This window comes from Anguilla rostrata, chromosome 13, assembly GCF_018555375.3.
Source record: "Anguilla rostrata isolate EN2019 chromosome 13, ASM1855537v3, whole genome shotgun sequence".
Lineage (NCBI taxonomy): Eukaryota > Metazoa > Chordata > Actinopteri > Anguilliformes > Anguillidae > Anguilla > Anguilla rostrata.
Window position 1 is genome coordinate 41,377,236 of NC_057945.1, and position 22,603 is coordinate 41,399,838.

At 49.7% G+C, this 22,603-nt stretch overlaps 1 long non-coding RNA gene across 2 annotated transcripts in view; it reads right to left on the reverse strand.

Moving 5' to 3' along the window:
* The window catches only part of LOC135238298 (uncharacterized), a 102,224-nt gene extending 86,059 nt beyond the window's left edge, over window positions 1–16,165 (reverse strand). Inside the window, exons 1-2 of one of the 2 annotated variants that reach the window (XR_010325090.1) lie at window positions 15,817–16,165; window positions 15,317–15,406 (exon numbers count right to left, since the gene is read on the reverse strand). This is a non-coding gene — a long non-coding RNA (uncharacterized LOC135238298). The remainder of the gene's footprint in view (window positions 1–15,316; window positions 15,407–15,816) is intronic. The other variant, XR_010325089.1, reaches the window with a different exon arrangement.
* Window positions 16,166–22,603: the final 6,438 nt, after the last annotated feature.

Below are 22,603 nucleotides of genomic sequence, written 5' to 3' on the forward strand. Positions count from 1 at the left end.
CAGGAATAACTAGCAAAATACTCCAATAGCAATCGTTACTATGCTAGTAAGAGTTATAATGCCGATTCAAACGCTCCAGCTCGGGGAACGTCCACGTCTTGATTTTTTGACAGAAAAGCTCCTCCTGGCCCATCCGCTTCCCATTAAGAGACAAAGCTAAATAAATAAAATTATACACCAGGGTAAAACTCAGCTTTGACCTTCCTGAATTGGGACGATGGGCAGGCCAGTTCCTCTCCCCCCCCTCCCCCAGCACATGGCGCAGAAAGTTCTGGCGGGGGCCCCCACATAGGAGTAATCCTTCCTCACTCAGCCGTGCAGACAAAGGCGGGGGGGGCTGCCAGCGCTTCCTCCCAGACAAACCGCAGAATTAAGGTCAACAAGTGGGCGGGGGGGCGGAGGGGGGGGCAGGGGGGTCGCAGGGTCAGCCGCCAAACTTACGGCTCATTGTTTATGGAAAAAAACAGGTCGGGAGGACCGTGGGGGTCCCACTGCAACCCCCCACCGCCCCCCCCCATACCGCCCCCCCCCAATCCCCCACCCTCCCCACCCTCCCCACCCCCCAAACCCCCCCTCCCATACCGCCCCCCCCTCCCAACCCCCACCGGTCACCTCCCACCCGCCCCCCTCCCAAACCCCCCCACGGTCACCCTCCCACACCCCCCCCCTCCCATACCGCCCCCCCTCCCCAAACCCCCCACCCTCCCCAACCCCCCCCCCCCTCCCCAAACCCCCTCCCAAACCCCCCCCCCCCCACACACAGCCTGTCATGCAGGAGTAAACGCCTGATCAAGCCGGCCCGGGTACCGCATACAGACAGTAGCAATTATCGCAATCAACAGCTCAGCCCAATTATAACTTCCTGCTCATTATCCCCCAGGGGCCTGCAGTCCGGCTCACAGGGAAATTACGCGCCGGCCTTGCTGTGCATAACTTAATTTAAAATGACAGGGTGTGACATCGGGGGTTTCTGACCCTGCCAGCCACCAGCCCCATGTGTGGCAACAATTTACACCGCCAAATTGCCCCCGGGCTGACCTCCGCTCAGAGAGCGGCGCGGGAGTGACCCCCCCCCCCCCCTCCGCCCGCCCCCCCGCACCTCTCCGCTCACAGCCCCTTTTACACAGCCCCCCAGCTGCACCTTTACCTGTCCCCGCAATCTGAGGCCTGATGGAGCGCTCATTATTGGAGCGGCTATCTGGATTAAAAAAACACCGCGAGCAGCATCATGTGATTATCTGAGCGCCTCGCCTTGATCCATCGGCCCTGGTGGGGGGGGGGGGGGGGGCAGATAACAGCTGACGGAGCCCCCGTCCGTACCGCACACTCTGTTTACCCACCACCAGCCGCACACACAGTACATCCGGTGACTGTGGAAACCGTGACGAGGCTACGCTGCACTCAGAGGGCAGATTTATGTTCCGCACGGCGACAGAACCCAGAAGGCAGTACGTTATTAGAGAATCATATTTGATACCTTTCTTTCTTTTTCCAAAGAGTTTCCTGCGGTCTCAAATGACTTGAGAATCTCTGAGCAGACACAAAGGAGCCCAGTACTCCTGTTTGTGAGGAGACAGGGAGGAATGCACCCACAGACCCACTTTCAGCCGGTTAGCAACCAGGAAAACAACCCATAATCTCTGGAAATACTCACTCCGTCTTTCTTTTTGTCTTTCTCTGTTTCTCGCTTTCTCCGTCTTTCTAGCTCAGTCTTTTGAGTGTTGCCTCTTAATTATTTCTGAGTTCAAAACTGCTGAAATGAACAGTTTGTGAGTATCTTGGCTGGCAGCACTTCGCTGAGGCACAGCTGATAAATGGCAGCCCACAGTAATTAAAGCTAATTGATGAGGACAGATGTAGAAATGTTTGCTACAAGGCGGAGAGACGGATGAAGGAGGTGAGTAATTGCAGTGGAGTAACTGTTTGGATACAGGAGCTGGTGGATATGCACCTCCTGCAGGAGCCGGTGGATATGCACCTCCTGCAGGAGCAGGAGAATATGCACCTCCTGCAGGAGAATATGCACCTCCTGCAGGAGCAGGAGAACATGCACCTCTTGCAGGAGCCGGTGGATATGCACCTCCTGCAGGAGCAGGAGAATATGCACCTCCTGCAGGAGCCGGTGGATATGCACCTCCTGCAGGAGCAGGAGAATATGCACCTCCTGCAGGAGCCGGTGGATATGCACCTCCTGCAGGAGCAGGAGAATATGCACCTCCTGCAGGAGCCGGTGGATATGCACCTCCTGCAGGAGCCGGTGGATACGCACCTCCTGCAGGAAGAGGAGACCCTGGCCTGGGGAGGAGATCCTCTAGAGTCCCCCCCGCTCGGATCACAGACTCGCGGTTACAAGGAGGCGCAGGGCACTGTTACACCAGTAACATTCAGAGAACTCTCCCATTGGCTGGGTATCAGATGTCAGTCATTCACCAGCATTCCATATGTAGGCAGCACTCATCTCCTATTGGCTGGAGCCTCTGTGGGACTGTGGAACAGAAAGCCCATTGGCTGGAGCATCAGACTGACCCCTCAGTAGAACAGACTGTCACCACCACCAATGACCTCTAACCTCCATCGCAGCCAAAACACCCCCATCAGAACAAGAACATTTTCAGTACATCAACTGCCTGAGATGATATGGTGTTATGATTGTCAAACACTTCTCATATTTGTTTATTTTTTAAAAACTGGATTAAATTATAAAAGAGTTGATAAAAATTAAGGCTAACCATATAACCGCACATGGGAAGTTTGAACATTTTGTTTTTAATAAGAAGAAGCAACATATAAAGTATGAGGGTGATTTAAAGTGTATGGAAAACATTATTTTTTTTAAAATATTTTTTTGTTGAATTCAGATCTGAAGTCTTCTTCAAATCTCAGGCATTTCAGCATAAAGGCCCATGGATTTCCCTCATGTGCACAGACACTGACGCTGAAACAGAAATCCAAAAGCACAGAAACGCAATGGTGGATTCAGCAGCGGAAACGCTGCAGTTTGGAGGGTCACATCGCGCACACCATCGCAAGGAAACACCCACACCTCAGCTCTCAGCTGCAGAGCGGGACACGTGTGCACTTCCCAACACCAGCTAAACATGCAAGAGGGAGGGAAAACCCCACAGCCCAAATCAACACAACTCCTGACCTCCTGTGGCTCTGACCTCCTGCGGCTCTACCGGCCTGGTCTCCCACCCCACCCCCCCCCCCGTTCCTGTCTCTGACCGTAGCCTCTACCTCTCACCCACAAGAAAGAAGGAAAAAGAAAGGGGGGGCAGAAGCAGGTACAGCCATCTGTCTAAAATATCCAACCCAGATGTCAGAGAGTCAGACACCGGCCAGGATTGGCTTACATAAGCAGTGTACCATCTGAAGAAGTGATTTAGCCATATTAATTGACGGTAAACTTTCCCAAGAATCCTGCAGCGGCCCCCAGCCTCACAGGTGGGTTCCTCAGCCAGGGGAACGGGGGGGGGGGGGGGACACTGATCAAAGACAGACTGGTATGAATACAGCATCTGCAGGAATGCATTATGAACAGGGCCTCCAAACAGGCTCTGTTATTGGAGAGAGGGGGCCGGGGCCGGGGGGTGGGGGGTCAGTGAATAGGGAGGGAGGGGGGGAGCGAGCGGGGGTAAAGAGGATCTCTTTTCTCTCTCAGTGTTTTGTTCTGTCGCTGGAAGGCAGAGTGTCTGTGTGTTTGGCTGTCAGGCCGAGCGCCCGCCCCGCCCCGTCACCGACAGGACCGTCTCAGAAACACCGCGAAACCCACGCCGCATCAAAGCTGGGGGCAGTTTGGGTCCCGTTCCCTTTTTCCCTTTTGTCATCTGCTTAGACGAGGACTGACAGGTAATATAAAATGTCCTGACCTTTGACCTTTGATATCAAACCCCTGTTGGCGTTCACCTACACGGGCAGGTTACCCAGAAGCCTTCACACGCTGTCTGGTCACATGACACGACAGCTGCTCTCCCTGTGCGTATTGAAAAATATATAATATGTATTTCTTCCATATGTGGAATTTAATGTTGAAAGATACATAGGTCAAAGAATCCTCAACAAATATCTACCTTTATTATATCAAATTCAATTTTATATTATATGAAAACAATAATGGTATCCAAAACGGATCAAAATGAATTTTCACCTACACCCTAGTAAAGAAAATACCAGATTTAAGGAAAAAATGTTTAAAATCTACAGAATTATTCCCCAGTCTCAGGTGAGAGTGATAAAGAAAAAAGTAAGAAGAAGAAAAACTTGTGAAAAGTCAGTTTGAAAAGTGATCCAGGTAAGTGCAGGAAAACAAGGTACACAGAGTCACAGGGGCTCCCAACAGCTTTACAAGAGCTCTGTGCACACCACAGGGCAGGGAATACAACAACATTTTACAGAGAGAGGGGGGAAAGAGGGAGGGGGGGAGAGAGAGAGAGAGAGAGAGAGAGAGGGGAGAGAGGGAGAGAGGAAGAGAGAGAGAGAGAGGGAGAGAGAGGGAGAGATGAAAGGCAGCACAACACTTGAGATCAGAAACGTTTCCCTTGGTAATCCGAAGGCATTCATGTGCAGCGCCCCGCTTTCTTCTGGCTTCACTGAGTCACGGAGGCGAAGGTTTCACCAGGGACGCCGCGGCCCCCCCGAGACCGCCGCCCTCCCCACAGCCTGCAGGGGGCGCCGCGGAGAACCGCACTACAAGGGTGACAGCGCCCTGCAGCTGGGGGGGCCCGGGGGGGGCGGGCGGGGGGGCGGAGGGTGCCTCCTGGCGACGCTGGCGGAACCCAGCTGGAGTCGGGGTTTCGGGGGGGGCACGGCGGGGATGAAGCGGGGGGGCTCCCACGCGGCGCGTCACCAGGAGACCGGGGTTCCGCACAGCGGCGGTTTGAGCTGCCGCCGCCGCCGCGGTGCACAGGGGGACAGACACCGCGGGAATCACGGTAAACAGAGACCGCGCAGGGCCCGGGGAACAGAGTCAGGCCTGGGGGAGATGAGCTCAAAGACGCCCGCCGGTAACCGTGAGCAACGCCGCGACACACCGTAATGACACTGCGACAGACAGGCTGGCTCCCGTCTGCTCACACACGCTCGCTCACTCACTCGCTCACTCGCTCACTCGCTCACTCGCTCACTCGCTCACTCGCTCACTCACACTCACACTCACACTCACACTCACCACCACCGCACACGCACACGCACACGCACACGCCACGCACTCACCCACTCACTCACCTCACACTCACACTCACACTCACACGCACACTCACACACATATACACACTCACACACACACTCACACACACACACTCTCACACACTCTCACACACTCTCACACACTCTCACACACGGAGGCGGGCGCTGGAGCTGGGCTCACACGTTATCAGGGTGTTTCAGAGCCGCCACAGACTCTGCCCAACCACACCGGCGTCATGCTAAAGTCACACGGCAACACGTGCAGAACATCAGACACAGCATTCTGACAGCAGGGCCACGTTGTTCTACACCTGAACGCGCCAGTGTCCGTTAGGAGGGATAAGGGGGTAAGGGAGGGGGTGGGGGGGTAAGGGGGAGGGGGGGGGTAAGGGAGGGGGCGGGGGTGAGGTGGGGGGGTAAGGGAGGGGGCGGGGGGTAAGGGGGGGGGGGTAAGGGAGGAGGGTGGGGGGTAGAGGGGGGGGGTAAGGGAGGAGGGTGGGGGGTAAGGGGGGGGTAAGGGAGGAGGGCGGGGGTGAGGTAAGGGAGGGGCGGGGGGGTAAGGGGATATTCTGTTTGTGCCGAGAGGCCCACTGACGCAGCAGGCTGGTGGAGGACCTGCGCTCACCGTGTGTGGCTAATTAAAGGCACATTCCTGTCCCTCGCCCATCTCAGCTACCTAACCCTAACCCCACCACTGTTTTCACTTCCATATACATTACAGCTCCAAATCAAGGCAACAGCTGCAGCCAGGCATTCCGGATCATTCTGCATTGTGCAGTGGGGCGGGGGCGAGGGGGGAGACTTACTGCCTTTTTTTGGTAAACTCAGGCCCTTCAGCAAAGTGCCCCCGTCAGCAGAGACGTGCAGCTCTGACGGGTCCAGAGGAAAAATCCGAAAACGTGGCCCGTAACGTTGCCGTTGCCCGAGAGAAGCAGAAGCTCTGCTGTACTGCAAGCACAAAGCCGCCAGAGCGTCTGACCCTGCTGCCAGGAACAAAGCAGACCCCCATCCCATCCTGCCCTGACCCGTCCCCATCCCGTCCTGCCCTGTCCCTGTCCCCATCCCGTCCTGCCCTGTCCCTGTCCCCATCCCGTCCTGCCCTGTCCCCATCCCGTCCTGCCCTGTCCTCATCCCGTCCTGCCCTGTCCCGTCCCGTCTTGCCATGTCCCGTCCCGACCGGTCCCGTCCTGACCTGTCCTGTCCCATCCCACCCCATTCCACCCCGCCCCGTCCCGTCTCACCCTGTCCCATCCCGACTCCCTCAAAAGCCATCTTTCTAATTCACCATGTTCCAAGCTCGCTGGTTGATTTTAATTGATGACACGCTTTGTAAAATGGAATTAGCCAGATTTAATGGGACACATGAGCTAATGCATTCCCCATTCTGTGACGCACAAATGAATGGCTTTGAAATTTGAATTTTCTCCTTTTTCCTCATCGCTGGCAAATAAAGCATCACCTTTATTTTGTGGGATTTTTCTCTTTTCAACATGAGCCCTGCCATACACCCGGCCAGTTTTAAGGTTTAGGCAACTCCCTGCATGATATGTGCATTTATATTTCTGTAACACAAAGAGGCTTCGTTTTCAAGGTCAGTTCTGTGACTACATACACTTGAGCACAAACATGCATAAAAGAGCGCTCAGTGTAAAGAGTGACTTTGTAAAAGTGGTTTTCTGTTTAGACAAAACAAAATGACATTTTCATGTGTAATGGTGCTATTCTCTAACTTAATGTGTACTGCTCTGTACGAACCTGTGTCCACTCACTTAAGAAGCCAGGAAAATAATGCAGTCCTTGAAAATGAAGAGGTTTAAAGCAGGCTGACAGAAACGATGGTTGGTTAGAGAAGGGGGACCGCGTGACTGTTTGGTTAGAGAAGGGGACCGCGTGACTGGTTGGTTAGAGAAGGGGACCGCGTGACTGGTTGGTTAGAGAAGGGGACCGCGTGACTGGTTGGTTAGAGAAGGGGACCGCGTGACTGGTTGGTTAGAGAAGGGGACCGCGTGACTGGTTGGTTAGAGAAGGGGACCGCGTGACTGTTTGGTTGGAGAAGGGGACCGCGTGACTGTTTGTAGATTGTACGTCCGTGGACAGACATCTCTCTCAGGTGCCTGATGATTGACTGCAGGTGAGACAGTGTGATGGGACTTAACACAACCCAGGCTCAAAATGAGTGTACTACAAACTGAGCACAGCTTTTACGCCACAAACTGAGCACAGCTCTTACGCCACAAACTGAGCACAGCTCTTACACCACAAACTGAGCACAGCTCTTACACCCGAACTGAGCACAGCTTTTACACCACAAACTGAGCACAGCTCTTACACCCAAACTGAGCACAGCTTTTACGCCACAAACTGAGCACAGCTCTTACGCCACAAACTGAGCACAGCTCTTACGCCACAAACTGAGCACAGCTCTTACACCCAAACTGAGCACAGCTCTTATGCCACAAACTGAGCACAGTTTTTACGCCACTATGATAAAAACAAACAGCAGCCAGAGGCTGTGCTTCACAGGAAGGTCCTGAACAGAGACCATCGTAAGAGACAGACTGGAGGGATGCGTTTATGTGGAGTCTGAGTGGAGGGGCGGGGTTTGAGAGGGGGCGGGGTTTAAGTGGAGGAGTGGGGTGGGAGGGGGCATGGCACCTCTGGGAGGCCTTCCCTCTCTGACCTATCCCAGCAGCCCTCTGGGGGTCACAGGGAGAGAGGCAGTGGTGAACGTTGGGGCGATGACTATAAAAGGCAAAAGCCGTCTCCTTCATTAGAGCCGGGCAGTGTAAACACCACACCAGGACCACGGTCCCATCCGGCCGCCTGTTCAGAAAAAGCCTCTTCAGAACCAGTCACACGGGCACTGTTTTTAAACAGCATGAACAAAAGGGGAAAATGTTAAAAAGCCAGCCCCTCTGTCTAATGGGATGCTGCCCTCAGCTGCGCACTTTCACCCTCCTGTGTTTCCAGGAAACGGAACCAGGACTTTCACTTCCTGATTTCTGAGTTCTTGGCGCTTGAGAAATCAACTGAGCGTGAAGGCCGGCGAGGCCAGGAGCTGGCTTTGTAAAAAATGCACAATTTCCAAGAAAAACAAAGGAAAAGGGAATTAAATCACCTTCATTTCTCAGTGCGTTCTGGCCGTAAACAAGCAGAGCGAGCCTCAGGATTAGTTTGGGGTTGTGCGGGGCGTCTGCCGGAGTTTCGGGTAACTAACACAACACCAGACTGGGGAGCGAGCGCACGCGCTTCTGACTGCTCCGTCCTGCCAGAGGAGGAGCAGCGCCATCGCAGGGCATTCCTCCCCCTGACTCACTCGCTGGGGTTCATCTGGAAAGGACCACGGCCTTCACTCCCCCCCCCACCAAAAAATACCACCCCCACCTGCCCCCCCCCCCCCATCCAAAAATACCACCCCCACCGTCTACACCCCCCCCCCACCAAAAAATACCACCCCCACCGTCTGACCCCCCCTCCCCCATCAAAAAATACCACCCCCACAGTCTGCCCCCAACCCACCGTCAGCATCCCCACAGTCTGCCCCCAACCCCCTCACCCCACCCCACCACCTGCCAGTGAACTGGAAGGTCAGGAATGAAACAGAGCACCCCTCCACTTACCACAGTCAGGTAAACCCCCCTCCCCCCTCCCCCTTCCTCCATCTTCACTCTTAGTGTACACACACTCACAGCAAAGCGTCAGAAAACAAAAACCTTGCAAATCAGAACCTACAGGGACCACCTGCATTCCACCTTGTTTTAATCACTTCTGTTGCTACCACAGTAGGACATGTTAATGACCAACACCTGTGCAATAAAGCCAACCAATCAGGGCCCTCCTTACAGGGGCCAGAACCACGTCCAGAGGAGGGCATAAAAACCGTCTCTAAGCAGAGCAGTGACAGGTTTGGGCCCCGCTGGAGTCCACAAAAGCACACTACCTATGTTACAGAGACCCAACACACTGCCTACGTTACAGAGACCCAACACACTCCCTCTGTTACAGAGACCCAACACACTCCCTCTGTTACAGAGACCCAACACACTACCTACGTTACAGAGACCCAACACACTACCTATGTTACAGAGACCCAACACACTACCTACGTTACAGAGACCCAACACACTCCCTCTGTTACAGAGACCCAACACACTACCTATGTTACAGAGACCCAACACACTACCTATGTTACAGAGACCCAACACACTCCCTCTGTTACAGAGACCCAACACACTCCCTCTGTTACAGAGACCCAACACACTACCTACGTTACAGAGACCCAACACACTCCCTCTGTTACAGAGACCCAACACACTCCCTCTGTTACAGAGACCCAACACACTACCTACGTTACAGAGACCCAACACACTACCTACGTTACAGAGACCCAACACACTACCTACGTTACAGAGACCCAACACACTACCTACATTACAGAGACCCAACACACTACCTACGTTACAGAGACCCAACACACTCCCTACCTTACAGAGACCCAACACACTACCTATGTTACAGAGACCCAACACACTCCCTCTGTTACAGAGACCCAACACACTCCCTCTGTTACAGAGACCCAACACACTACCTACGTTACAGAGACCCAACACACTCCCTCTGTTACAGAGACCCAACACACTCCCTCTGTTACAGAGACCCAACACACTACCTACGTTACAGAGACCCAACACACTACCTACGTTACAGAGACCCAACACACTACCTACGTTACAGAGACCCAACACACTACCTACGTTACAGAGACCCAACACACTACCTACGTTACAGAGACCCAACACACTACCTACGTTACAGAGACCCAACACACTCCCTACCTTACAGAGACCCAACACACTACCTACCTTACAGAGACCCAACACACTACCTACGTTACAGAGACCCAACACACTACCTACGTTACAGAGACCCAACACACTCCCTACGTTACAGAGACCCAACACACTACCTACGTTACAGAGACCCAACACACTACCTACGTTACAGAGACCCAACACACTCCCTACCTTACAGAGACCCAACACACTACCTACATTACAGAGACCCAACACACTACCTACATTACAGAGACCCAACACACTCCCTACGTTACAGAGACCCAACACACTACCTACCTTACACAGACCCAACACACTACTTACATTACACAGACCCAACACACTACCTACCTTACAGAGACCCAACACACTACCTACATTACAGAGACCCAACACACTACCTACCTTACAGAGACCCAACACACTACCTACCTTACAGAGACCCAACACACTACCTACCTTACAGAGACCCAACACACTACCTACCTTACAGAGACCCAACACACTACCTACCTTACAGAGACCCAACACACTACCTACCTTACAGAGACCCAACACACTACCTACCTTACAGAGACCCAACACACTACCTACCTTACAGAGACCCAACACACTCCCTACCTTACAGAGACCCAACACACTACCTCTGTTACAGAGACCCAACAGACTCTTTTAAGCACCGTCCGTGAGGCTAAGCACAATAACAACACCAAACACTTTCTGCTCTCCATATTCTAATATTTTTTCCATAATGTTACTTTCCATTCTTTACGCATAAACCTTGTTAGGGCCTCTGGACAGTCTTGGCGAAGATCGCAGCGGCAGAAACGCATTAAATGCTGTAAAGATAATTGCTTTTAGGCTTGAGCCGGGCAAGCGGGCCGCAGGAAAGTACCGGACAGAAAGCGAAGAATAACCACGCAAAGTACAGAACAAAGGAAGCGCGGCTTCGCGAGAAAGCCTTCTCCGGCCGCGGGAACACGAAGAGAGAGAGTAACGCGGGGAAATTTGGGAGACGCAGCGAGGAGGAGCAGGGCGATTTGCGTACTCTCATCATCAAAAGCCGCTCTTAGCAGTAATATTCAATCTGAACATCTCTGCAGCAGCCCTGATGCATTTTAATAATAACAACTTAATGCGCTGGAGGCAGAGCTGCAGACGCTGGTTCAGAGGGTGTTGTTTCCACGGAGAAGCAGAAACACCCCTTAGAGAACAGGCTCCTTTGACGAGGACAAAGTCCAACTGCTTTATCTTCAGCCTTTCGGTTTTCCTGTCTTTAACAGCAAACGGCCTCTGGATTTTAGTGAGATGTTAACTTAGCATGCATGGAGCTTTAGCATTGAATGCTAATGCCTTTCATAACCATTCATAAACACGCCGTTACTCTCGGCATCAAAGAGAGATGAAGGAGCACGCGCTGCTCATAACCACAGGTAACACGCTGGCCAGGAACACAGCTGCTGTCAGCTGTAATAAGCATCTACAAACGTTCATGAATGACTATGGATGCTGCATGGATGTCTTCAGAAATCTGTTAAACGGTGATGAATGCCATTTAATAGGCTTATGCAGGGCTTACGAAGGTCACGTGTGTGACTAATAGTAGCCCTTTACCGTCAAGTGTCAAGTGACTTTTAACCGATAGGGAGGAACAAATTTAAGAAAGGGTCTGTGTGTGTGTTGCATTTTTCTTTACCGTTATTAAATCATATGAAAAGTACATTTTGGGCATCCCGGGACAACACAAAAGGACCCCCCCTTGGGTTCTCCATTTTGTTTTTTCCTCACGATTCGTCACTGAGCTCGTTTAAAGTTTAAAGTCAGCAGCACAGTAACAGGAACAGCTCAAGCAGCTCGAGCCACACCATTCCAGTGATGTCACAACCTGGCTTGCGCCAAGATGGCTGCACCCCAGTGCTAGCAGCTGCAAAAAAGCTAACTGTATCTTTCTTGCAAATACGGGTCATTTTCATATCTGAATGCAGGGCCATATCTTATCTACAGCAAATGAATCGCACTCACGTTACTGAGAGCTTCACATCCCATTTAAGAATGGCTGTGCACTGCTGCACATACTTTTTCCAAGAAAAATAACCGATGTTATGTTTTTAAATTAAGCAGATTAATTATTTTACTGCAATTCTGGAACCAGTGTACCTAATGAAACTGAAGCAGAGTGGTTTACTTGACAGGATCAAGCTCCTCCAAAGACACCCAAGATTTCTGGGAAATGACAGAGTAAAAGCAGAGAGTCTCTGGCTGGACACCGAAACATCTGGGAAATCTGCCTCCTGCAGAACATCCTAGAGATGGGACATCCATAATACTTTCTCAGAGTTTAGGAGCCTTTTTGCCGCTTATTAAGAACCACGTATAATGAATGTAATTGAACAATAGGCTACTGTAGTGTTAGCCTCTCAGTAAAATTCACCAACAGGAATATTCAGCAAGAGGTATTTATATGAAGTGTGAAACCGCGGTCCTCTGCATGGCAAAACAATACGCCAAATAAGAGCGGGATTCTGGGGGGAAAGGGTCATTTTCACCGCTGACAAGATGACAAAGAGTCACACAAAAGAGAGAGAAACAAGTCAAACAAAAGAGTAAAAATGAGTGCACAGGAAGTACAGTTATAAAAGCCAGGAAGGTGGTGACAGGTATTAAAACAGCCAGATGACAGTCAGAGCTGGTTTTTTTCTGGAAGCTCATATAAAGAGATTAGTGTGAGGGACCCGGGGTGGAAAAAACATTCTCAGCGCTCGCCGTCGCGAATCCGACGGGCGAGTGGTCGCCACACAACAAAAAGCACTGTGTTCAAAAAGTAACCCAACACGCAATATTTAGGTAGCTCCGCGGCGCGCGGATAACAATCTCTCCCTGTGATATATAATATTCCCTCTGCCAACAAATAATGGTGAAATTTATAACCGCAGTGACCGTTTCCTAGCTTTACGCTTCCACTGGATGGATGAAGCATCGGAGACACAAAGACAGTCAAACGACTTGTTTAAACGCTGGATGCTCGCGGTTCGTCATCGCGGCGCTGGAAACGCGACTTCCCGAAATCTATCTTCAGCTCAGTCAGATAGAAAAAGCATTTATTACCAGACTTAAGCAAGCCTTAGCCTTCAAGCACTTATGGCTGTGTTGGAAATGTAATATTCTACAAAAAGGAGATTAATGTAAGGGACTACCACTTCACCAGTCTTTGTGTTTGGGACTATTTGAAATTAACGGACAGTTTTTCAAAAGGCTCGGCCATGAACAAATCAGCATTTCCTGTATGCCGTTGTGCTACAATGAGAGAGAGCTCCGAATTAAGGGGAGGAAAAAAGAAATGTATAATTTTTTTCATTCTTGCACAACATGTTTTTCTATCTGTGTCCTTCTTAAAAGCCCAGCTTTAATGCGCTGATTGGCCAAAAGACAGAATCTATTCAAGACAAGGGCATTCAGTAGGTAGACTGTAACACAACACAATAGTTCAGCTTTTTGTGAACTATTCATCACACTTGGAAAACCAAAATGTTCCCAAAATGTTTGTGCCGTGAAAAAATCCATATTTATATTTAGAGGCAGATATTTAGACAATGTTCTGTTTCTGATACATTGCAAACGACTTTGCATTTACATAGGTACGCATTTCAAATAAATTGATCACATCCATCCTCTCTCATTTGAATATAATGGAGACCTTGGCTTTCATTGAGGAAAGCGTAATTACGGGTTTCCTAAAGAGCAGCGCCTGCGCGCTGACAGACTTAATGTGGGGCTAGACGCTCGGAAAGCAATCTTCCTTGTCCAGGTTTTCAGAAAATGAAGAACCCCTTGTCTCCAATCATCACATGCTACAATTTTACTGTCTTACACACATTCTTCAAGATCAGAGGAAATATGAAGACCCGCACATTCCAACCCCGCTCCGCTGCAGCAATTGTTCTCTTTCTGATTAAATATCTCATTGTGACAAACTTATAATGATATTTCTGACAGTCATTTCCAAGTTTTTTTCCCCCCCTTTCCTCTCTGTGGAACAGAAGCCACAAAATATCTGAAAGGGAACAATCTATCTATAATCTGTAATATTCTATAATCTATTGATATGCATTCCCCCAGATGCAGAGAGGGTCGTTCTTTTAATGAAAAAGAAGAGATTTGGCCCGTCGGTCTGTGACCAGCTCAAGGGCAGACGGAGGAGGAATTCCAGCTGCATTAAGTTCACCTCAATCAATCCGGGGCGAACACAAAGTGCGCGGTTTCTGTCCGTACGCAGCGCGTGCTCGACAATCTTTCATTCAGCGGAGCTCTGCCGGGGCCCGTCTGGGTAACACGCCAAGGTGAAGTGCTTGACAGCATCATTGTGCCCGAGATTTCACGATTTTCACGAATCTCTCGGCCATTTTGCGAAGGAGAAATCACCGAGCCTTCCGTGGCATTTGCGCGCGTGCACAATTCAAAAAGACAAAAATATTAACTCCCGTCTTTATTGGCAGCTAAATAAGAAATACATATGGTCGTTCATATTTAGCAGTGTAACCCAAAAAAACCGTTCGAATGCAAACGCTCAATTCAAGTCATTAAAATTAAGCTAACAAAAATATATAAGAATGTGACTCATTCTTTTACTGGGCTCAGTTTTATTAATTACATGAAACGCAATTAGCATGGAAGCTCTACATCATTTTCACAGTAACTTATGATCATAATTATTGCAACATCTGCCAAGCATGCGACTAACATGTGTTTCAAATGTTTATAATATGGATTAATCACTGTACTGAGCTGAATTGTTGATTAGACTAATGTTTTCTCTGTTTCGCGTCTCATGTTTATTTGGAAAACATTTCAGCCCACTAATGCGGCTTACACACTCTGTTCAAAACCATTACATACAAAGTGAGCTTGCCCTCGTTTACGGACTGTGGAAACTGCAACAAAGACATTTTATTGACTATGAATCTGAATTTTCAGTCGGATCTTATCGCAGCGGTCCAGCAAAATGTTTGAAGCGAGACAAAAGAAGAAATGCATTACCGTAAATTCATTACAGCGAACCAGCAGAGTTTATAAACACGGGGAGATGTTGTTTAAAATATCCTGACTTAACAGATTACAGATATAAACTTTTTACTGGAGGAAACGGCCGCGAAGTATGTGCTGTTTACATGGGACGGGAGGCACAGGCTCTTGTGGAAGGGCAGGGGTTGACATCGGTGCGTTAAAAAAGAAAGAAACAAACAGGCAATAAAATAAACATTGTGAACTGCTGTACTGTGAGATGACAGAAGGGTTTTTACCCTGCAGACGCGCCTGGGCCGAGCGGGGGAAGGGTAGCGGCCGGCTCCGGTTCCCGTCAGCCCGGCCTCTCCGTGAGAAGCCCACAGGCGCTGGGGGAAAAAGCCTGCCCGTTTTCAAAACTGCCTGGGCGGCGCGCTACAAACGCACCATGACATCACAGCACGTAAAGCTGCTTGCATACGATCCGCGTCAAAACGCTCAATACGGCGTCAATCCACTGAATTCCTATGGAGTGATGGTGTTGACGCCTGACTCGGCAGCAACGGTTAACCTGGCGTAGCGCACAGCTCAAAATTAATACCGAGTAGTGATCCACAAAGTTCAAATAGTTTGAACTTCGACCTTGTTTGAACCTGACCTTTCATAGTCCGTCCAATCACATCACAGCTTTGTGCGTAGCAGGCAGATGTGAACATGGAAGACCATTTAGGGATAAACACAGTATTTTCCGTTTTACAAAGCGAGTTAACAATTTAGCCTTACACCGCGGACAACCTACCTCTATCACCGGCTGTTAGTTTTCCAAACCAACGGCTTTTCTGCTTGCATGACGTCAAGTTTCAACAGCTGGCGGCACTCGATTCTTCTCATGTGTAATCACGGCCTAACTTGGCGTTGACCGCAGCGTTTGATTCCTGTCATGTGAACGCGGTTTAGAGCAGCGCCAGGCAGACACCACCGCAGCCGCTTCTGAGGGGGTAAAAATAAAAAATCACATTTTGTGTGTTGCTGTTGTCAATGCTGCTTTCTGCTCTGTGGGGCCCAGGTGAGGCGTGAGCTCACAAGATGTAGGCTACAGCTTTGATGACTTCCTCTCTGTGGTACCGCCCACACTCTGGACCTTCTCACACCTGAGCATGCTCCCAGACTGGGCATGGCCTAAGGGCGGGCCTAAGAGGTGCAATGTGGGCATGGTAGACAGGTCTCCACCAATCACCATGCCCAAGCAGTGAGCAAACTGCCACACCCATACGGCATGCATACAGCACGCATACAGCACACATACAACACGCATACAGCACACATACAACACGCATACAGCACATATACAGCACGCATACAGCACATATACAACACGCATACAGCATGCATACAGCACATATACAGCACGCATACAGCATGCATACAGCACACATACAGCACGCATACGACACGCATACAGCACGCATACAGCACACATACAACACATACAGCACGCATACGGCACACATACAGCACGCATACGGCACACATACAGCACACATACGACACGCATACAGCACGCATACAACACACATACGGCATGCATACAGCACACATACAACACATACAGCACGCATACAGCACATATACAGCACGCATACAGCACATACCACACATACACAGCATACGCACTATACAACACATACAGCATGCATACAGCACATATACAACACATACAGCACGCATACAGCACATATACAGCACGCATACAGCACATATACAACACATACAGCACGCATACAGCACATACACATACAGCACACACACAGCATGCATACAGCACACATACAGCATGCATACAGCACACATACAACATATACAGCACACATACAGCACGCATACAACACATACAGCACATATACAGCACACATACAGCATGCATACAGCATGCATACAGCACATATACAGCACACATACAGCACGCACACAGCACGCATACAGCACACATACAACACATATACAGCACACATACAGCACATACAGCACACATACAGCACTCATACAGCACATATACAGCATGCATACAGCACACATACAGCACGCATACAGCACACATACAACACACATACAGCACGCATACAGCACATACAGCACACATACAGCATGCATACAGCACACATACAGCATGCATACAGCACATATACAGCACATACAGCACGCATACAGCACATATACAGCACGCATACAGCACATATACAGCACACATACAACACGCATACAGCACATATACAGCACACATACAACACATATACAACACACATACAGCACATATACAGCACACATACAACACGCATACAGCACATATACAGCACACATACAACACACATACAACACGCATACAGCACATATACAGCACACATACGGCACGCTTACGTATCGCATACAGCACGCTTACGTATCGCATACGGCACGCTCCCAAACGCACAAGAGATCCGCCATACAGCACCCGGGTTCCTGCATCAGCAAATAAAGAACAACGAAGAGCCTTCATTTGTCTTCCTCATCAGTGCTGGCCATTTAGAGCCTCTGGGAGCTAAAATAACAGATAAGCGGTGTGCGGGACTGATTTACCTGTGCGATGGAGAGACTGAACACCGACCGGTCTGTCCGCTATGAATCATTAGCCACCCCAGCAGGACTGCATTTTTATTTAGTGCTTAGAGGGGGAAACAGGGTTTGACTCTGTTAGTATCTGATCTTAAGAGACATGGAATATTGAAATTTGAAACATATCAATATTCACATTTGAAAGGTACCCAAGGTGGTGCTGTGAAAATATGAAACACATTCCAATCATTCATGACTTTCTCTGAAGGGCCGTAGTCCTGCTGTATGGCCAATCGAACCCCCCCCCTGTAAACTTACAATGCGTTCTGCCCACTCAGAGAAGAGCATGCGAAAGCAGCAGACTGAACTGCGGCTCGTCTCCAGAGAGCTGTCCCAGCTGAAATAATAATTCTGCCATAAATTTCTATAATTTCATTTTGCTTTTGTGTCGGCCTAATCTGCTGCTTGGTTTCATAACTTCTTTGGGTTTTATTTTTGGGGGGGGGGGGTCAATTTTGGATTTGCCAGGTGCATTTTTATATATGTACCAGAATAGGTACTCATCCCAAACGTCATGCAACAGGTCAAAGGAGAGCAAAAATTTAAAGTGGGGACAGCTGATCACCTGAAGGTACCTAGTGAGTACCTAAGGGATGCAGTCATAACCTGTGCATTCTGGGACGACTCCAGCCCTCCCCCATCACAGAGAGACTGCACTCACAAAGAGAGACAGCATTCACAGAGAGAGACTGCACAGAGAGAGAGACTGCACTCACAGAGAGACTGCACACACAGAGAGACTGCACTCACAGAGAGACTGCACTCACAGAGATGCTTCACTCACAGAGAGGGACTGTACTCACACAGAGAGACTGCTCACAGGAGACTGTACCCTTCACATGAGAGAGCACTCACAGAGAGACTGCATTCACAGAGAGAGACTGCACTCACAGAGAGACTGCACTCACAGAGATGCTTCACTCACAGAGAGGGACTGTACTCACAGAGAGAGACTACATTCACAGTGAGAGACTGCACTCACAGAGAGAGACTGCATTCACAGAGAGAGACTGCACTCACAAAGAGAGACAGCATTCACAGAGAGACTGCACTCACAGAGAGAGACTGCACTCACAGAGATGCTTCACTCACAGAGAGAGACTGTACTCACAGAGAAACTGCACTCGCAGCTCCATTAATGAAGCTACCCAGCTCCCCCCCCAAAGCAAGTCACACATGGTACATTCCATCAATGAAACTGCCCCTCTCCCACTGAACAATCAAATTTCAGCAAACTGACTCCAGACATGTGGCCCAGAGCTGGAGAAGCCAAACGAAATGAGGGCTGCTGTCCAGCTGTTCGTGGGGCACTTTCCAAACGGAGCCACCGGCTGCTGCCTAAATCCCTACATTATCTTCACAGGGCGTGGCTACCTGTTCCCCCAGCTGTGCACACACCTGTCCCTGAATCTACCTGAGAGGCAGGCGCCAGTCTACCGTCCCGTGCGTGGAGCAGCGTCGCTAAATAGCCCGACCAGCGCTGAAGCACACGCAGCGGCCGCTACGCCACCTCACATCTGCCATCCGTTAGCAGGAGCAGAAACACCGCGGTCTGCGGGCTCCGAACATCGCCACCAGCACGAGCCTCTCAAATGCACCACTCAGCAGCCCTCCTACAACAAACGCACCATATCAACTGGGAACTGAAGCTGTTCTTTTCCCCGAAAAAGAACAAAAAAAATCTCACTGGGTGCTTACCAATTTGTACATGACAGGAGTTCTTCATTTTAGGTGATCGCTAATATTAAATACAAATTGTTGTGAAAGACACAAGTGAATGTGTGAATTGTGTGAGTTAATAGTCCAGAGTATAATGTCCTGGAGTTAGATTGACTCTGGTTTAGCGTTAGAATCGTGCATTATTATTACCTTTCGAGTGGTGAATCTCAAAGCAAAAGTGCTGATATAAATACGAAGATATTTAGCTGAACGGAAAAGCAATCAAACATCACATCGGTCCCATTAAACACTGCAGGAGAGCTAAAGACTGTTCAGTTAAACAGTAAAACCTTACACAGGAAAAATATAATACACTGATCAACAAAAAGAAAAATGTTCTTATTGTAAAAAAATAAATTTAAAAAAAGACACCTATCCAAGAATATTTTTTTGTGAAGTAAAACATTCATCTTGTGGGCTATTTCTTTGGAAATGTCTTCTTTGGAAGAACTCATTATAATACATGAGAACTCCTTTTCTCCTTTAGCAAATGCTAAAGAAACTCATTCTCAAGTCTCCGTATAACCTTAAAATGAAAGAATAAGAATTCTTGCAGTGGGGGGGTTCGGGGCGGGGGTCGCAGCGAAGCGCATGCCGAGGTGGGGGGCGGGGGGAGGCTGGTTTGGGGGTGGTGCAGTGAAAGGGACATGACGGGCTGCTCTGTGACTGCACGCACATGCCTGAGACAGCCAGCAGGAGGCGCCCTGCGTGCAGCTCGGTTAATGACACGCGGGTAAAGGGCGCGCTGACTGGACTGGGAGGGGGGTGAGGCGAGGGGGGTTACAGCTCTGTCAGGGGCTGTGAGGAGAGGACACCGAGGCAAGCTGTTCCTGAGTGCCCACCCCCCCCCCCCCCCCCCCCGATCGGCTCTCATTGCTCTTCAGACAAAGGAAACGGAACTTTGTTTCTGCATTCCATCCTAAAGACGGAAATAAAAAGTTAAAAATATTTTTTTTAGTTTGCAGGTCTACTTTTCCCTGAGTAGACTGTTCCCTTTTTTATATTAATGGTTTGCGGCATCTTAAGAGTTGGGGTGGGGGGGGGAGGGGGGTGAGTGAGTGGCTGGATTCAGAATTGTATTCGAGAGCTTTAATGTTTGATCTTTAATCTCTTTAATGTCTCTTGCGTTCTAGCCCCTCTGAGGAAGGTAAACATTTTGATTTTTAAGAAAGCATACGGAACGCTGAGCGTTCAGCAGTTTCCACATTAGCTGTGCACAAGAATCTTCACCCCCACACTCCACAGAACGCAACGCGCACCCTCACAAGCCCAATCAGTCATCCCCGCGGCTGCTGTGTAAACACAGCTCTTACACTCACTGGCGCATCCCCGCCACCGATTCATATCTGAACAAGTGGGCATGACTCAAACGTCTCCTTGGCTGCTCTACAACTTACACACAGCGCCCCCTGGTGGCGGAGAGAGGCGCGCGGTCGCGCGGAGGCCGCGAGGTGCCCGTTGCCCCGGGGGCAGTTCCAGCGCTGCACTTTTCCCTCAGCGTGCGACCGCGTCTGTTCAGACACGCCGAGTTCGAGCGCTGCATTCCTGCAGACTCACTCCGCCAAGAAACGCCGTCGGCCTACGGACAACAACTGCGTGCGTCTCCGTACAGACCCCAAAACGCACATCTGCGTGCTTAAAGGAGTGTGTGTGTGTGTGTGTGTGTGTGTGTGTGTGTGTGTGTGTGTGTGTGTGTGTGTGTCTGTGTGTCTGTCTGTGTGTCTGTGTGTGTGTGTGTGTGTGTGTGTGTGTGTCTGTGTGTGTGTGTGTGTGTGTGTGTGTGTGTGTGTGAGAGAGAGAGAGCGCGGCTGTGTGCGTGTGTGTGTGTGTGTGTGTGTGTCTGTGTGAGTGTGCGTGTGTGTGTGTGTGTGTGTGTGTGTGTGTGTGTGTGTGTGTGTGTGTGAGAGAGAGAGAGAGCGTGGCTGTGTGCGTGTGTGTGTGTGTGTGTGTGTCTGTGTGAGTGTGCGTGTGTGTGTGTGTGTGTGTGTGTGTGTGTGTGTGTGTGAGTGTGTGTGTGTCAGTCTGTGTGTCTGTGTGTGTGTGAATGTATACGTAAAATATATGTGTGTAAATGTACCATTTTACATGTGTATATATGTGTGTATATATATATATACATACGTAAAATACATGTATGTGTGTATTTATGTGGTTATGTTTATATACATGTATGTGTGTATTTATGTGGTTATGTTTATATGCATGCTGTCCTACAGCAAAATGTTTGTGGCCATATCGCACTGCTCTTTTACTCCAAATTCACAGGTGTTCCTATTTCTTATTCCAGAGTCTTTTATTAATATTAATATTATTTCCTAATCAGTGATTCATGATGAAGTTGGGTTTATTGTTTTAGAGAGAACGAGAGGAGGGATACAATCCCTTCTGTTTTTTTTTCTCTCTTTTTTGTACTGGCACTGGCCAGGGTGAGCCAGGCTGGCTGTAGCCACCTGCAAATTACTACTTAGTACTCGAAGAGTTAAGAATGTGATTCTTTCAGTCTATTGTTGGAGTGTGCGGGTCAGGAGGGAGGGGTTAACTGAATCTGCTGAAAGCCCTTAATCCACAGCCTGTCAGCCCCAAACCCTGCTTGACGTCCTATTGATGTGTAACAGAACAAAACACAGGCCCCTCTCTAAGCTCCTGCCAGGCCCCATTCACCGCGACAGGGGAGAGAATTCTTCTACTGCAGAGGCCCAATCTTAAAGGGGAAGTGCCGCTCCCACAATCCTCTCTGTCAAAGGCCCGATCTTAAAGGGGAAGTGCCGCTCCCACAATCCTCTCTGTCAAAGGTCCGATCTTAAAGGGGAAGTGCCGCTCCCACAATCCTCTCTGTCAAAGGCCCGATCTTAAAGGGGAAGTGCCACTATCACAACCCTCTCTGTCAAACGACTCATCTTAAAGGGGAAGTGCCACTCCCACAACCCTCTCTGTCAAAGGCGCGATCTTAAAGGGGAAGTGCCGCTCCCACAATCCTCTCTGTCAAAGGCTCGGTCTTAAAGGGGAAGTGCCACTCCCACAATCCTCTCAGTCAAACATAATATTTATATATATAGGTGGTTGAATGAAGGAAGAGGGCTTCCTGCTTTTAAAAATAAATCATCCTCCACACAGTTACCGGAGTTTTATAAGAGCAGCGCCCGCAGAATTCCTCACAGCACAGCTTCCTGCCCAGCGCTAAATGCTAACGGGCGCCCAGCTGCTGCGAGCTGAAGAGC